General features: G+C 45.5%; 1 protein-coding gene across 1 annotated transcript in view; it reads right to left on the reverse strand.

Moving 5' to 3' along the window:
• Positions 1-18,907, reverse strand: part of PPM1D (protein phosphatase, Mg2+/Mn2+ dependent 1D) — a 649,112-nt gene that overhangs the window by 106,462 nt on the left and 523,743 nt on the right. The window lies entirely within an intron of this gene.

Below are 18,907 nucleotides of genomic sequence, written 5' to 3' on the forward strand. Positions count from 1 at the left end.
GGATTTTATTCCAGAGTGAAGGGAGCCTCTGGGTTATGAATCTGTCCCTCCAGCATGTCCTATTTATTTCAGTGCTGAGGTTCAAGTTCCTCGAGCGAGTAGCTTGATAGGATTTGGATTTTCTGAGGTGCAGCATGTCCATTAATTCCGGGTTGGACATGGCTTTATACGTCAGGCACAGATCGCCTCTGAGCAGGCGGTATGCCACTGAGTAGAGCTGGAGTTTCTTTAACCGGGCAGCATATGGCATCTGTTTGAGCCCCTTGATCCTCTTGGTGAGGTACTTTTGGGGTCTTTCCAGTTGCTGCAGGTGTCTGGTAAGGTACATCCCAAAAGGGGCATTGTACTCAATTATGGGCCTGATGAGGGATGAGTAAAGAGGGACGATGACCTCAACTGATCTAGATGTGAATCCCTTCATGATTAGGTGGGCTATATAAAATGTTTTTCTAATCACTTTGGCCACGTGGTTGTCAAATGAGAGATTGCTATCAACTTGGGTCCCCAGGTCCCTAATTACTTCTTCTGTACTTAATGGATTACCACCTATGTGGTAATTTGTGGCACTTTGTTTTGCCAAAGGGGATGACTATACACTTTTTGGCGTTTAGCTTGAGGCCATGGCTCTGGCACCAGTTGTCTGTTTCTATGAGGCCCTTTTGGAGGTTGCTTGTGTTGGCTGGAGAGTCTATTATGGTGCCCAGTTTGCAGTCATCTGCGAACTTGGTCAGCCACAGTCCTTCCATGTTGGCCTGTACCTCCGAGAAATATATACCGAACAAGAGAGGTCCCAGGACTGAGCCTTGTGGGAAGCCACTTGTAACTGGTTTGGAGTCTGACATGGCTCCAGCTATTCTAACCATGTGGGTTCTGTCCTTGAGCCAGTTTGCAACCCATCTAGTGACATAGGGGTTTATATTTAAGCTGGTGAGCTTATCTATAATGCCCGAGTGGGGTATTGTATCAAAGGCTTTTGAGGTCCAGGTAGGCTGTGTGGACCACCTTCCCCTTGTCAATGGCCTTGGTGACTGTTTCAAAGAAATCGACCAGGTTCAAGAGGCAGGATCTGCCTTTAACAAAGCCGAACTGGGTAGGATCCAGTGTCTGCAGGTCCCCAATATCTTTATTTATAAGGTCCATGATGATCCTTTCCATAGCTTTGCAGATCAAGCTAGTGAGACTTATGGGGCGATAGTTTCCAGGATCCGTTGAGGCACCACCTTTGTGGAGAGGGACCACTGTTGCTGTACGCCACTCTTTGGGTACATATCCTGTAGTAAGGCTGAGATTGAACAGTAGTTTTAGGTTTGGGTTTAGTTCTTGGAGTTCATGTAGGAAGTAGCCCGGGACACCGTCTGGTCCCATTGATGCTGTGTTTCTTGCTTTGGAGAGGGCAGCTCTTACCTGCGCATCTGAGATGTCAGGGGGGCAGCACTCTGCTGGGATAGATATTAGCCCTTTTGGTGGGGAGGGGGGGGGAGAAGTTTCCGCTGAACCTGTCAGCTAGGATGTTGGCAATGTCTGTGGGTTTGGTGTATTTTTTGTCATTTTGGACTAATTCTGAGCATATCTGGAAATTCCCACCCAGGTTCCTAACATAACTAAAGAAAGCCTTGTGATTATCCTTAGTGTCCTGTGCAATTTTTCTCTCGAAGCTGGCCTTAGACGATTTTATGAGTGCCCGTAAGTTTTTGCTAATACTGATCAGAGATGCCTTCCCTTTTTGGGATTTTGCTCTATCATGTAGTAGCTTCCTCCTTCTGTTGTATAGTTTGTTTATGGCTGGGGTCCACCAGACAGGACATCTGCCTTTGGAGGATTGGGTCTTGGTTTTACTTGGGATTGCATGATCCATGCATTCCTGAAGGTGTTCACAGAATGCGTTTATAAAGGATTTTGCGGTCTGGGCCGTTATTATCCACAGGCCCGGGGGCTTTGAAGGATTCCACCTTGGTTTTGAGGAGTGTGAAATTTGCTTTAGAGAAGTTTTTCACTGTGGTTTTCTGGGCATGGGGTAGGGTCGGGATGTGAATATCCAGTGAGATTAGTTTATGGTCTGATCTTACCAGTGAGGGATACACTTCTGGTCTGGAGCATAGAGTCCCCATGTTGGTGATGATCAGGTCCAGTATGTTTTCCCCTCTTGTGGGAGCGGTAACAAGTTGTTCCATAGCATCTGAGTTTATAAATTCTAGGAACCTTTGGGCTAGGATGTTGGAGCTAGAGTAATGCTCCCAGTCTAAGGTTGGGTAGTTGAAGTCACCCAATATAATGGTGTTTGGAGAGACCTTCATATTTTCTAGTATTCTCAGGAAGGCCGAGTGGGGTTCCTGGGTTTGGGAGGGTGGTCTGTAGCAGGCTATAAACTGGAAGGCAGTTTTACCCACTGTTAGTTGCACATGGATAGTCTCTGATGCTTTGTGCTGTGCCACCAACCTGGAGGTGTCGGTATCTTTGACGAATTTTGATACTCCCCCCTCCTTTTGTGGTTCGGTCCAAGTTTTGGGGCAGAAAAGCATGGTATGAGGTATAACCTGGTAGTGCTGGGGTGCTCTCGAGAGTCTTGAACTAGGTTTCTGTTACTGCACAGATATCGATGTTCTCCATGCTAAGGAGAGTTTTGAGTGTGTGCATCTTGAGATTTAGACTTCTGGCGTTGAGTAGCATTACTCTTAGTTTCTTATCCCTTGTGATACCTATGGAGGTGGGTTTGTCTTTTGAGCCTTGCCTAAAAAAGGCACTATGGGGGTAGCAAGAGCCTTTGCCAATATCCGAAAGCCCAGGGGTGACAGGTGCAAGCCGTCCCTAGCGAAGCATCGTGGCTTGTCGAGCATGTCATCCCAGGCTGACAGGCATTGGATCCCCTTTGAATGACACCAATACTTAAGCCAATTGTTGAAATTGATAATCTTGTCTTCATACTGTGGCATCATTCTTGGTGAGGGTAAGATGCTACTCAAGGTCAGGGTCATACCGGCCTGGGCTACATGCTCAGAGAGCTCCTCTATGTCTCTTTTCATGTAGTCCAGGGAGGTACGTCTCAGGTCATTCACACCAGCATGGACAATGACTGAGTCATATTTGTACTTGCCTTGGAGTGACCTGAGTGCTTGTGTTATGTGGCGGATCCTAGCGCCCGACAGGCAGCTCACCGTGACCTTCTCCTTGTTCAGCCTGGTGAGTGGGATGTCAGTGTGCCTGATGATAGAGTCACCTATTACAAGTGTATCAGGTGTGTTGTTTAGCCTTAAGGGCTGTGACTGTTCGGCACACTAGCTTTGTGAGCTATGTGTTGCACGTGTTTTGTTTTGGAGTAGCGGTTGCTTGGGTGTCTGCTTTGGAGGTCTCTGCTGCTTAGGCAGATTTTTATTTAGAGCCTCCAAGTATGTTTTTGTGTGTCTATGTGTTTGGTTTGCTGTCGTGGTAGGTCTATGTGAGACTGGAATTGTAGTGAGTGTGGTTTTCTTCTCCTCCTGACTGGTTACGCCAGTACTGAGTTGAGAGAGCTTAGCCTCCAGTTTGGCTATATGGTTGCATCTCTCATGTGTTGGAATTTGTTGGGAGGAGGAGAGGGTTGTCTGTGTACATGAGGCAGTTGTAACATTGCCTCAAGATTCCCAGATTCACCAGCTGGACTGGAAAGGAGATTGACAACTGACCTTTGGACATGCTAGAATAGTATTGGGAATTTCTTTATAATTTAAAAAAAACGGCCAATGGGGAGCAAGGTACTCCAGGGGGAGTTTGTGAGGGTGTAGTGCTTTTAATTTTTTTAGTGCTGACTTATATAATTGCTTTAGTGAGCAAGTGCCAGGTAACTTAAATGCAAAAATGACAAACAGTAACTTTCTTTCAAGTGAAACAAGGAAATAAGTACAGTAAGCAATGCAGATATCACTAGGGATCCACAGAAGCGCTGAAAAGCCGCGTTTTAGGTGGAATTAGCTTTTCAGGGAAATAACAAGCATACAAACAAAACTAGATTCAGCAGGCCTAGATCTAGTCTATGCTACAGCAAACAAGGTGTACCAATTACAGTAAGAAATAGTTCAAATATGCAGGCACTATAAGCCTTTAACCAGAAATTCCCAGCTCAGAAGGGCAGAGTCCAGCCTCTTCTCCAAGAGTGCAGACCATGAACCTTCTTAATGTAAAATAACTGGCCTGAAGCCCAGGTGCTTAAACCAGAACTAATACACTTTTAGAATAACAGACACTGAGCCCTCAATCAGCAGTTCCAACTTAGAAGGATGTAAGCTACCTGTCCTGCCACCACAGTGCAGCCCACAAACCTTCCTAATGTAAAACAACTGGTCTAAAGCCCAAGTGCTTAAACTAAAAGGCTTAGAATAAGTTACACCAAGCAGTAATAAATACAATTGAGTACTTTTAAGATGACGCAAAAGCAAAATAAAGTAGGAAAAAACACAAATACAGTAAAAGCAGATACATTTGAAAGAGAGAAAGGAATAGCCGAAACTAAGCTGATTGGCCTTCTCAAATGTTCTCCCTGTACTGGGTAGAATGAGGTAATGACACTAGACTGGGAAGGAGGGTCCCAGATCAAATTTACACTAGGGGTGGGCAACTGCAAAGCCACCAACTATAAAAACACTACCAGCAGGAAGGGAGGGTGGGAAACGAACTGCAGAAATGTTTCACAGCTGAAAAGCAGCAGTGAGCCTTTAAATGAAAGTTTTAAATAGATAATGGAGCCTCTAGAAAAAAAGAGTTTACTGTAACCAGTTATCAGAAACAAACAACCCAACAGATGCTTAATAAAGGTGGAGAATTTCCAGTTAATACCTCACACACAGTGAGACTAGCTAGAAAAATACACAGTACACAAAGTGCGATAAATAACAAAGAAATAAAGAACAAAATAAACAAAAAACAGGATACTTAATGTTATATATTATAGCTCCGAGTTTCCTCAGTGTCCTTCCTTCGATCCGTTCACTGTGAAATGACAGAGCATTCACAACTGAACTTCTTAGGTAACAGAAAGTTGAAACCTGAGACAGCTTTTAAGAAAGAAATCTCAAAAGAACCAATGAGGTGCTTAGTCTAAGCTGTAGTCCAGGTGACCTCAGTCAGCCAATGACCTCAAACAATTATATGGAATCTGTCTCCCTCACTGACACTTCATTTTCTGGATGACATGTAAAACCCCACAACAAAAAGCAGTAGAAGGAAGAGAAAACCCCAGTGGGGTACTTATCTGAACAGCTTGATACACCAGCAAACAACTCGGGCGAACAGACAAACGACTGAAGATGGCATTTGGATTGGCGGAAGAGAAGTTCTGAGGATTATAAATTGCTTTTATTCCTTATGTACATGAGGAACGTATGTGCAACGTATGGCATACCCTAACACAATCAGAAGTTTTGGTTACTGGCCAGATGTTGGGCTGCTCTTAGTGGGGAATCCCTCATGTTAAGCATACTGCAACAGTAGAATTGAAGAACATCCACCAGTGTTTCACAAAATTCTGAGATCAAGGAAGGTACCCACTAGGTCTCAGTATTTGAAAAGAGGCTTAAATACCCTTACTTCATATTCCACTTGTTCCCCAATGCATAAATGGGTTTCTTGCAAAACTACTATGTCAGGTCCAAGTTTCCTGATATAGGATAGTATTCTGTTTCTCTTAACCAGGCCGTTCAACTCGATATTCTAAGCCAGAATTTTTAAGACTGCAGCTGGTTTAAGGAAGACAGGATGAGTTATGCAAAGCCACAGCAGAGATCTCATGGCAGTGCAATTTCTTTTCTTGGAGGTCTAATATAAAAAATCCCTTTCAAGAACTGCTTCACTGAAGGCTTAGAGGACAAAGTGGGATCCATGGCTAGAAAATAAGAAGTTATGTACCTACCATAACGTTCCATGTTAGTTGTCTTCTCTCGCCTTCTTTCTTGCTTGATGGGTTCGGAGCCGATCCCTCGGCTCCGACTTGGCACTTGCTAAGCTCGAGAGTCACTTTTACCAGCTCGAGGCAGCCCCATATCCCATGATGCAAGGCGGTAAGTACCCAGATCTCGTTTGCTGACAAAGGGCAATAGCACCAAGCATAAAATACTTCCCAAAGGAAGAAAGAAAACTTACAGATGGAAGAAGGACCAGGTCTGAATGGTCTTCAGCATACAGTTTCTTATAACAAGGTCTGTCCAGGCCAGGGGGAAGGAGGAGGGTCGAAGAAAGAAGGCGAGAGAAGACAACTAACATGGAACGTTATGGTAGGTACATAACTTCTTAATGTTAAGTTGTCAATCTCGCCTTCATTCTTGCTTGATGGGACAGCGTCCTAGCACCTCTATCCTGGGTGGCTCAATGGAACAAACTCTTGAGGACTGTAGAGCCAAAACTGGCTCTGTCCCTGGAGGCCAAGTCCAATTTGTAATGGGAAACAAAAGTGTGAGGAGTAGCCCAAGTGGCGCTGCACAAATAGTGTCCAAAGGAAGTCTAGCTTGAAAAGCTGTAGAAGTAGCTAAGCTCCTAGTTGAATGTGCTTTAGGTTTTGAGCACAGCTGTTTTCCCCTGAGCGTATAAATTTCAGAGATGACCGAAGAAAGCCATCTGGACAAGGTCACTTTAGAAACAGGAAGGCCTTTTTTATTATCCGCATAGGAAACAAAAAGTTGATCAGATTTTCTAAACTTTTTTGTTCTGTCCAAATAATATCTAAGTTGACGGTGGACATCAAGATAATGTAGCTTTTGTTCAGCTCTATCTGAATAGTTAGGGAAAAATACAGGGAGATCGATGGATTGATTCAAATTGTTCTTTGAAGCGACCTTAGGTAAAAAGGTTGGGTTAGTTCTTAAAGATACTCTGTCTTTGTGAAAAACCAAATAGGGGGGTCGAACCGAAAGAGCATGAAGTTCAGACACCCTCCTGGCAGATGTAATAGCCACTAGGAACAAAGTTTTCCAAGAAAGATATTTCAGGGAACAAGAAACAGCTGGCTCAAGGGGAAGAATCAAGGATGTCAGCACTAAATTTAGATCCCACTGAGGAGGAGGATTCCTGATTGGAGGCTTTAGTAGGAAAATTCCTTTCAAGAAGGCCCTGCAGAGCCTATGGGACATAATATTATGATCTGCTATCCCGACATGAAAATTGGAAATAGCAGCCAATTGAACTCTGACTGTGGAAGAAGAGGAGCCTGCATGAAAAATCTCTGCTAAAGTCCAGGACTGCCTGAACAGGGGCAGTAAAAGGATCAATATTCTGGGCCTTAGCCCAATAAGAGAAACGTTTCCATTTGCTTGTATAAATCCTCCTGGTAGAGGATTTTAGCGGTTACAATGATGTCTCTAACTGGGTTAGAGATCAAAGGAAGCCTGGCTAAGGATGGAAGTGGAGCAACCATGCTGTGAGGTTGAGAGAAGGGATTGACTGGTGCAGCTGACCCGATTGGTGAATCAGAAGATCTGGCACTGGGTCCAGATGCCACGGCTGCACCAAAAGGTGATGATGGAGGAACGGGAACCAAACTTGTCGAGGCCAGTAAGGGGCAATGAGAATCAATTTGGCTCTCAAAACGGTAGCTTTCTGGATCACCTGAGGGATCAGAGGAAATGGAGGGAAGGCATAAAGAAGTCCCTGGGGCCAATCCTGGGTCAGAGCGTCTCTTGGGAGATGGCCTGATAGAGGGAAGAGGCTGAAGAAGTCTGGGCATTTGCTGTTTTGGGGAGTAGCAAAAAGATCGCAACATGGACGACCCCATTCCAGAAAAATCTCTTCCGCTATAGATTGCTTGAGAGACCACTCGTGAGGCATGAGAATAGCTCTGCTCAATCTGTCCGCTACAATGTTGGTTTTCCCAGGGATATGCGTTGCTACCAGAAACCAATGAGAGGAGATCGCCCATTGCCATAGTCTGAGCGCTTCTCGACACAAGGGGTAGGACTTGGTTCCGCCCTGTTTGTTGATATACCAAACTACAGACATGTTGTCTGTGTGGACTGCAATTGTCCCTACGGGAAGAAAGTCGTTGAGGGCTTGCAACGTTAAAAGCACTGCTCTCATCTCCAGGACATTTATGTGCAGATGGTACTCGAACGGCAGCCACGCCCCATGAACCATCCAGCCCTGATAATGCCCCCCCCCCCCACCCGACCAGGGAGGCATCCGTGGTGACAGTGGCTATCGGGGATGGGGTACAAAGTACCTGCCTTGGTGAACCTGAGGCGATGTGATCCACCAAGCAAGATGCTCTTTGCATGTCTGTGTCACCAGAATCTGGTGACGATTGGAAGTTGCTGGTATGACCATTGTGTGAACAGCATCCACTGAAGAAGGCATATAGAATCGAGCCAGGGAAGAAGAGTAATGGCCGCAGCCATGAGACCTAATACCTTTAGAACCATTCTGGCCTGTACTTTCTTGCTGGCCAGAATGATCCTGACATGACTCTGAATGTCTGAAACTCTTTGATCTGTAAGGGTAGCTGACATCCGAACAGTGTTTAAGTTTGCGCCTATGAAGGTAATAGACTGGCAGGGCGATAAGGATGACTTTTCAAGTTGATTGAGATGCCCAAATGAGAACAAAGGTCTATTGTGTAATCCCTGGCTTGTATAAGCTGATGCCTGGTGGTGGCTGACAGGAGCCAGTCGTCGAGATACGGAAACACCTGGAATCCTTGACGCCTCAGGTGAGCCGTGACCACTGCCATGCATTTGGTGAACACTCTGGGGCTGTAGTGAGGCCAAAGGGCAGGGCTCTGAACTGGAAATGACTGGACCCCAGCCGAAGCGGAGAAATCTCCTGGAGCGTCTGTGAATTTTGATGTGATAGTACGCATCCTGAAGATCAATTGAGCACATCCAGTTGTCCTTCTGTAAGAAGGGCAGAATTGACTGAAGAGTGACCATTCGAATCTTGTCTTCCTGACAGACTTGTTGAGTCTGCTGAGATCCAATATTGGTCTCCAGTCTCCGTCTTTTGGGGACCAAAAGAACCTTGAGTAGATTCCGGCTCTGAATGGTCTAATGTAACTGGCTGAATGGCTCTTTTTGCAGTAGTTTTAAGACTTCTAACTCTGCAATTTCCCTTAGACCGGTGGTACATCTGGAAGGGAATTTGAGGGAAGGGACTTTCCTCGAAAGGAATTATGTAACCCTTGGATATGATCGACTGTACCCATCTGTCTTGAGTGAGGGATTGCCAGGCTTCTGGGTACAGTGATAATCTTCCCGACTGCCTCCAAGGAGGGACAGCCGGGCAACACCTCAGGGATGCTGAAAGGGCTTGTCAGAGAGAGGCTCTCTGTTTCCCTGGTTTTGGACCCCTCTGCCTCTAGAGCGCCTGTTGTTGTTACCCCTCTGCCTCTAGGGGTAAACTGACCACGTGAATCCGGCGTGACTCCTTGGGATTTACGGAACCACATTTTCCCACCTTTCTGTCCTTTGGGATAAGGTCTAGAAGGGGTGGAAAAACGGACTCCAACAGCAGAAAGAGTCTTGCCGTCCTGCTCGCACCTGGTCAAGGTTTCCTTCACCTGAGGGCCAAACAAAGCTGACCCATCAAAGGGAGAATTTGTGAAGGACGCCTTAAAGGGATCCGCAAAATCACATAGCCGCATCCAGGCTTGGCGCCTAAGAGCCACACCTGTACCTGCTCTACTCGCTCCATCCGCAGCATAAGATATTAGCCGCATGGAGGAGTTTGCAATGGAATTGAGGGTTCCTAGCTGCGAAGCAATTTTGTCTTGAGCCCCTGCAGCTGTAGGATCCTGAACTACTTCACCCAGCTCCTTAAGGATATCTCTCTGGAGTCTGGTGAAGTGACATAGGTAATTCAGCGACGATAGCAAAGGTCGCTGAGGAAAACATCCGCCACCGTACCTATCCATGGTCCTAGAGTCCTTATTAGGAGGATGGACGGGCACGGAAGGATCTGCAAGTTCCTTTTTGGTGGCCGCAGCCACCACCATGGCATCAGCGGGGACACCCTTGGTGAGGAATTGCTTGTCACTCGGGGCAGTGATAAATTTTGAAGGCCTCCTAGGGACTGGCTCTACAGAGTCAGGAGCTGTCCACGCCTTTCGTGCAATAACCTGCATAAGGGGGTCGAAAGGCGGAGACACCCAGGAGGTGGAGGGCCGAGATGCAAACGCCTCTAGGTATACTGACTCATCCTCAGAGGGATTGTTGGTGGGCCAGTTTCCCCTGTGTTTCAGGAGTTCTAGGATGTCTGAGAAGGAGACATCCTCAGAGGGGATCTAGGGGATCCCTCTGACTCATCAAAGTCAGTATCCAAGTGACAGACTCGGGAGTCTACATGCTTCCTCTTACAAGTCCTCTTCCTAGGAGGATCTCCGAAACATCAGGAGAATCCTCGGAAGAGGGGAAATTCCCAATGGGGAAACCTGAGGCGGAGGATCTCTGGGTCCTGTAGCAAGAGAAGTGGCAGAGATGTCAACAGGTACTATAGAGGGAGGAGCTACGGGAACAGACTGCTGACTGATACCAGTGGCCAGTACACTCTTCATCACCTCGAATGCTCCCTCCCAGGCAGGTCCGAGAGAACCCGCTCCAAGAGCTAGGAACCCAGGGACCACCGAAGGGAAGCCTCCGAGGCAGATGTCGGAGCCGAGCTCACCAAGGCCGAGGCCCCAAGGGAAGAGCGGCTCGGACAAGGGTCCGATGCCACTCACCCCTCGGACGAGACCATTGAAGCCAGACCACCGAATCCCTCTAAGGTAAGTCTCCAAGACGAGATAAGGGTAGTGGCTGAAGGCACAGAAGGGGGTATCCGTCCTCCAGCCGTAGCAGTAACCATTCCCGAAGACTCCAACTCCAAGCTCTGGGGTAGAGTTGAAGGAGGAACTGTAACGGGGTGTGGACCAACAGTCGTCTGTTGAGACGGACTATGTAACATTTGGGCCAGTACCTGTGACTTAAGTAATCTACTGACCACTCTCTCTAGGTCATGATCTGACAGTCTGGATGACCTTGAAGATCGGCTCCGATGGCTCCGTTCCGAAAGAAGAGGTGAAGCCGTATCGGCTCCAAGGAAGGAGACCTCGACCTCTTCCTGGAATGAGCCATCGGAGCCGATACTATAGATCCTGTCGGAGCCGACTTCTCGGAGCCGACAGAACGCCTCGATGTATCGGCTCCAGCCGGAGCCGATACAGCCACCAATGTAACGGTGTCGGAGCCGATCGGAGCCGACACCGATGCCTGTGCCACATGGGTGTCGGAACCGATTGGAGCCGACACCGAAGTGATCGATACAGATTCGGCACCGATAGCCATCGGTGCCGAAGGCTTTGTTAAGCCAGAATCGGCTCCAGCCGGAGCCGATCTCGACTCGGAACGAGTCGGAGCCGAGGCCGCAGGCTTAGACACAGAAGCCTGGGCCTTGGCAGATTTAACTGATTTAACGCTGTATTCACCATCAACTCCTAAACTATCTCTTAAATAACAACCTGCTTGTAGACTCTCAACATGGCTTTAGACCCTACCACAGCACTACTACCCTTCTTTCCTTCTCTGATACCATAAATAAAAATCGAAATAGAAACCTATTCTCATCTGCACTATTTCTAGACCTCTCAAAAGCATTTGATATGGTCAACCATCTACTTCTCCTTGATACCTTAAAATCTCTATCACTTGATTCTCAAGCCTTACAGTGGTTCAATTCATATTTGACTAATAGAAAACAAGCTGTATTGTGGGACAGCCATCTATCCACTCTACTCCCGGTCACTATTGGTGTCCCACAAGGATCTATCCTAGGCCCCCTACTTTTCTCCATTTTCATCAACAATCTGCCCAATTCCCTACCAACATCCACATGCATACAATATGCAGATGATTCCACTCTCATCTGCTCCGCCCCTACCCCAGCACAACTCCACTCCACTACCCAAGAAGTCTTTACTGCAGCAGAAAACTGGTTTCAACACATCTGTCTCCTCCTTAATCCCAAAAAAACCAAACTACTACTCTTTACCCCTACCTCTAAATCCACCCCTATCTCTTTTTCTATAACATCCTGTAATGGCACTATCATCAAACCTGACAACTGCACTAAACTCCTAGGCCACCATAGATAACCAGCTTAACTTTGACTGTCACATTGATTTAACTATCAAAACTGTTAATAAAAAGATTGGTGCCCTATACAGGCTAAAGCCTTATCTCACTGCATCTTCCGAGTAGCCCTTGCCCAAACTCACCTTATCTCTACACTAACCTATGCCTCCCTCCTTTGTCAACTTATCTAAAGGTAATCTTCAGAAACTGAATACTGCCTACCACAGTATAGCCAGATTTGCCACTGGCTCACCTTTCCTAACTCACCACTGTCTTAACTTAAAGAAACTCAACTGGCTTGAACTCCCAAACCTTATACTCCTACAACAACTTATCATCACCTTCAAAATTCTTCATTACCCCTCCAATATACCAATACTAAATAATGTCATCACACCTTATAAGAATCTCAAGACACTCAGATCAGCCAACAAGCTACTAGTTACTACCTTGAAATCTCATAACAAATCAGGTGATTCCCTATTTGCAAACACTATCGGTTCTTACTGGAATAAACTTCCCACTGAACTGACCTCCCTAACATCATGTCACCTTTTCAAAAAACAGATAAAAAACCACCTACTAATCCACTGGCTTTGCCCCTGCTCTAATCCTGACTGAGCATACTAATGTTCATTACTCTGAACAGTCTGCTACTTGCATTCTTTACTCTCCCGTTCTTACATAGACTAACATCCTCAGCCCCCTTCTCTGGACCTTCACCCTTTTCCTTTATCTCATTGCCTAGATACCTCACTCTCCTTTTCAACTTGACTTGCTTAACATTTAACTATGATAAAATGATATTACCCTATGTAAACATATTCTATCCACACTTTCTATTTATCTTTTATCCCTTTTTTTCCCTTAACTTCAATACCTATATACCTGTTTACCTTCTAACTTGCTTTTTTTTACACTTCTAACTACTAGTTTTCTTTCCCTCTGCTAATTTCCAATTCTGTCTTCTACCTTCTGACCAATGATTAATTTTATGTAGCTATACTTCAGATATCCTTAACTCAACTTTATATTTTGGTGCCTGAGCTTATCTCCTCAGCCACATGATGTGAACTTTGATTGAAATCTTTCTGTAACCTAGTTAAATTAGTCCAGACAAACTGTATTTTGTCTTTGTACATTTTTGTTTTGTTTTGTTTTTGTTTAAAAAAAAAAAAAAAAAAAAAAAAAAGATTGATCTATTTTAGTAAAGTATTCCTCATGTATTGTCTTAGTCTGATAGTGGAGCTTTTCTCCTCGGGCCTCTGCTGAAAATGGACATGTATCCAGCCAGACTAGCCCGGTTAACAAATGTAAAATAAAAAAATAAATAAAAAAATAAATAAAATAGATGGAGCCGACTTAGCCGGAGAGCCCTCCGGCTTAAGAAGGCCCCTAAGGATCAGTTTGTTACGTCTTTCCTGCAGGACTCTCTGGCTGAAGGAATGATAAATAGCACAGGAGTCCTGCAGGTGAAGAGGCCCCAGGCAATACAGGCAAGAAGTGTGACCGTCTGTCAGAGACATCTTCTGACAGCACGAGTCACACTTCTTAAAACCTGAGACCCTCTCCTTTGACATGGTGCTTTAAACAAACACACACACACACACACACACACACCAGTCAAAAAATTTAACTTAAATAAAATACCAAAAGGTATTTGTATCAAAAACAGACACACCCTAACAGGGAGGGGATGGGATGGGAAAAGTTTGACTAAAATAAAATAGAAAAGACAGGGATTTTCTGTCACAAAATGTAAATAATTAAGTAATAACTAATAATCAAGGGTTTTTTAAGAAAAAGGGGCTTAAATATTCAATAAGTGAATCACTTACCAGGAGCTGGTAAAAGGAGGACCTCATAAGCGAAGCGGCAAACGAGATCTGGATACTTACCGCCTTGCATCATGGGATATGGGGCTGCCTCGAGCTGGTAAAAGTGACTCTCGAGCTTAGCAGTGCAGTCGGAGCCGAGGGATCGGCTCCGAACCCATCAAGCAAGAATGAAGGCGAGATTGACAACTTAACATAGTACAGTTTTGTACCTACCATAAATGTAGATGTCCGAACAGGATAGCATCTGCAGTCATAACAAATGGGTTGTCCTGTCGTCAGGCAGCCCTTCGGTCGGCCGGATTCCAAAGTCTGGGTCTGGCCTCGGCTGGTGTCGCACTTCACCCGACGTCATCTCTGCTGGTCTTCGGGTATAAAGGCATCAGCCGACGCCATTTTCCTCAGTGTTTCTTGCCCCAGATGCCAGTTGCCCTTTTGGAAAACTAAATTTTGGGTAAAAGCCAATGTTTCCAAAAAAAAGGTAGGCAAACACAAAAAATAAGCATGTATGTACATATATACAAACAAATACACCATAAGAGATCCCCCCCAGTTAGCTATTAGGAGGGTAAATACCCTAGGAATACCACAGAGGGGAAGGAGGGTGGGTAATCCTGACTGCAGATGCTATCCTGTTCGGACATCTACATTTATGGTAGGTACAAAACTGTACTATGTCCTTCAAGGATGCATCTGCAGTCATAACAAATGGGTAGAATACCATAGCCAAACTAGGGGAGGAGGAAGAAGAATTATGGTGTAGTAAGGATCCCTTGCAATACAGCAGTGGCAAATCCTGCTCGGGATCTAGAGTATAGAGGTAAGTTATAATGCTTGGCAAATGTATGCACGGAGGTTCAAGTAGCCGCCTCAATAATGTCCTTGGTTGCCACTCCTCGTAAGAAAGCTGTGGTAGTGGCTGTAGCCCTTGTAGAGTGAGGTCTTATGTTCTGTGGAATTGGCTTTCCATGGTAGGAGTAACAGAATCTGATGCAATTTCCTATCCACTTGGAGATTGTCTGTTTGGAAATTGCTTTTCCTTCCCTTCCTGTTGCATAGGCCACTAGAAGCTGGTCAGTTTTTCTATTGTCCTTGGTTCTGTCCAGGTAGTAGCGCAACTGTCTATGTACATCCAAGGTATGCAGCAGTCTTTCCCCCCTGTTCTGTGGATTGGGAAAGAAGGTAGGTAGGTGGATTGCCTGGTTTAGAGACACTCTGGATACCACCTTAGGCATAAATGTAGGATTAGTTCTCATGGATACTCTATCTTGATGGAAGATTAGGAAGGGTTGTACTGCCATTAAGGCCTGTAGTTCCGAAACCCTTCTTGCTGAAGTAATTGCCAGTAGGAAAGCAGTTTTCCAGGATAGGTGTTGAAGATCTGCTGTTGCTGCTGGTTCAAATGGAGGGAGTGTCAATTTTTCTAGTACAAAGTTCAAGTCCCAAGCTGGTAATGGTGGTTTTCTAGGAGGTTTTACATTCTTGATTCCTCTGAGGAACTGCCTGAGTAGAGGATGTGAGAAGACAGGGGGATCGAAGCTGTATTCTGCAGAAATAGCTGATGCATGTATCTTTATGGAGGAATAGGACAGGCCTGTATGTAGAAGCTCTGCCAAATACTCCAGGATGTTGGCAATATCTATCTTTGACACATCTTTTCCTCTTTCAGTGCTCCAAATGACAAACCTTTTCCATTTCCCTGCATAGTTCCTTCTTGTAGAAGGTCTGCGGGCCTCCAGGATAATGTCTTTAACCCTTTGGGATAAATCTGGGTTAGTTGCTGTTATGTAATGTTCCAGGCAGTTAGTTGCAGAGTTTTTAGATTTGGATGCATGATGTTGTAGTCGTTCTGAGTTAACATCAAAGGCATCAGGGGTAGTGTCCACGTTCTCCCCCGTGACATGCTCCTCAGCAATGGGTACCAGTGTTGTCTTGGCCAATTTGGAGCTATCAGAATTATCTTTGGACGCTCCTCTTTGATTTTCAGTAGTATCTTGTGCATCAAAGAAGAGGTGGGAATGCATATGCTGTCAGGCCTTTCCAACTGAAGGATAGAGAGTCCACCTTCCATGCAAGTGGGTGGTATGTCCTTGTGCAGAATTTCTTGAGCTGGTGATTGAGTGGGGATGCGAATAGGTCTGTATGTGGCATTCCCCATTTCTGTGTGATGGCCTTGAAGATGTCCGGGTGTAGCATCCATTCGTGAGCATCCGAGGTAGTTCTGCTTAACATGTCTGCTAGAATGTTTTCTTTTCCCGGTACAAATACTGCCTGTAACTGGATGTTGTAGCTCAGAGCCATATTCCATAGGTCCAGAGTCATTCGGCATAGGGGGTATGAATGAGTGCCTCCCTGTTTGTTGATGTACCACATGACTGTGGTGTTGTCTGTCCTTATCATCAAATGGCCTTCTTTGAGGAATGGTCTGAAATTCTGGATTGCTAGTTTTACTGCCAGCATTTCTTTTTGATTTATGTGCAGGTGCAGTTGATCTGGGGTCCATAATCCTTGTATGCATTTGTCCAGCATGTGGGCCCCCCAACCTAGGTCTGAGGCGTCCGTTGTGATGGTTTGGCTTGCTTGAAAGTTGTGGAAGGGCAAGCCTGGGTTTGACTGGCATGCTTGAGACCACCATAGGAACTCTTGTTTCAGGCATGGGATTAGTGGTATTTCGGTTTCTAAGCTGTGCCTGTGTTGAGACCATAAATTCTTTAGGTACCACTGTAGTTTTCTCATATGCAATCTGGCATGGGGGACCAGGATTATGCATGATGCCATGAAGCCCAAGGCCTGCAGTACTTTCCTTGCTGTTAGTTTGTTCTGCTTTGTTAATGCCAAGAAGTAATGAGGGAGTTGTTCTTGTTTTTCCTGCAGTTAGGAATGCCATCTGTTTTACTGTGTCCAATTCCGCACCCAAGAAAGTTCTTGTTTGGGATGGTGTCAGTCTCGACTTTTTTAAATTGACTGTGTATCCCAGGGCTTGTAGTAAGCAAATGACCCTTTGTAAGTCTTTTGTCAGCTTGCTTTTGTTGTCCGCTTGTATCAGGCAGTCGTCCAGGTATGGATAAATTTGGATTCCCTGTAGCCTGCAATGAGCAATTACTGATGCCAGGCATTTTGTGAATACTCTGGGCGCAGTAGATAAGCCAAAGGGCAATGCTGAGAATTGATAATGCTCTGATCCTGCAAGAAATCTGAGGTATCTTCTGCAATTTGGTCGTATGGGGACGTGCAGGAATGCCTCCTTGAGATCTAGAGTTACCAGCCAACACTCCTTGCCCAGCATGGGAAGAAGTTGCTGTAGGGTCAGCATTTTGAATTTTGGGACAATGATGAATGTGTTTAAGGCGGACAGGTCGAGAATAGGCCTCCAACTTTTCTCTTTTCTTGGTACTAGGAAGAGTCTGGAGTAGAATCCTTTGCCCTGTTCTGTTGGTGGTACTCTTTCCACAGCTCTCATCTTTGTTAATTGAGCTGTCTGCTTTAGAGCTTCTGTTTTCTGGTTTGGAGGTAGGTTTGGCATTCCTCTTTTTACTGGTAAGGTGTGGAAGTGAAACCTGTAGCCTTGGTCTATGGTCTGCAAAATCCACTTGTCTTTTGTGATGCAGTGCCAATTTTTTGAAAATAAGGCTAACTTTCCGCCTAAGGGTGCTGCTATTTGTTCCCTGGTAGGCGGTGTCAGAGCCAAGTCACTGTGATTGTCCTGTTGCAGTGGCAGTGGTTGTGTCTGTACCTCGCTGGTTATTGCCTTGCCACTGGCGTCCTCTGTAGGCACCTCCTCTGGATTGATTTCTGCCTCTGGAACGCCTATTCCTGCCTCTCTGAGATTTAGAGGAGTCTGGAAAGGACCAATTTTTGGAAGGCCAGTTCCTGCTAAACCTAGGGGGCTGAACCTGTAAGAAATCTTTAACTGTTTGCACAGATTTTGCCTTCTCTTCCATTTTCTTCATTACTTGCTGAGCAGGAGAACCAAATAGACTGGCCTTATCCATAGGAGCATCTAACAGCTTTGCTTTAACATGATCCGGCAAGACCTGTTCTTTCAACCATGCATGCCTTCTTATAACTGTGCCAGTCATGGGTGATCTAAATGAAGCCTCCAGTGCATCATAGCCACATTTTAAAGAATGGTTACTAACCTGCTGAATGTTATTCACCATTTCTAAGACATATTTCTTATCTAAGGAATCATCAGAGGACAGTTTCTTAGTTAACTGATCAAGCATAAACTCTTGGTATTGGATCATATGAAACTGACAGTTCAAAGCTCTAGCTGATAGAGTAGCAGAGGTGTAAACTTTTTTACCCCATCTCTAAGGACCTGGAATCCCTTTCAGAAGGGAGAGGGTTTTTTGCTGAGGTCGAAGCTACTGCCTTAGGCCCCTGGGATATAGTCTCGGGATCTGCCAGTGGGGCCTTGTATAGGTGGTGATGAGTGTCCGGTACCCTGTAAAACCTATCTGGTTTGGCAGGGGCTGGAGGTAAAGTATCAGGAGCAGTGCAAACATCATTAAATGCATCATCCACAACAGGCAGAACTGGAGGTATAGCTAAGGGCCTATGTTGTGGTAAGTGTAGAAAGGTCCTAAGCCTTTTTCTTGAATCTGAGAAATCTTGTCCTTGCCATTGGAATTGCTCTCTCATGGCATGTAAGGTTTCCCCAAAGGAAAATTCCTCTGGTGGAGAGGCAGATGGTATAGATTCTTCGGCATCGGAATCTTCATAAGTAGAAAATGGAGCCTCTGGATGGTCTGTAATGTCTGAGTCATCAGAAGAATCATCAGTGGACACTGGCTCTGGGGGCTCTGCTCTAGGTCTCTTTTCTGGAGGCTGAGAGGCCCTGTCTGGGTGAAATTGGGATCCCCTAATTAAAGAGATGAGATCCTCTGCCAGAGTAAGCATTTGAGAACTAGAACTGGAACTGGGCCTGTGTGAGGGGGGCTTAACAGGCACTGATTTAGCAGTTTTGGCTGCTTTAGCCCTGGCAAAGGCCTTAATAGACATGGCTGCAGGAGG

This window comes from Protopterus annectens, chromosome 13.part0 (assembly GCF_019279795.1).
Source record: "Protopterus annectens isolate FY-2018-M chromosome 13.part0, PAN1.0, whole genome shotgun sequence".
NCBI classification, from domain to species: Eukaryota; Metazoa; Chordata; order Ceratodontiformes; family Protopteridae; genus Protopterus; species Protopterus annectens.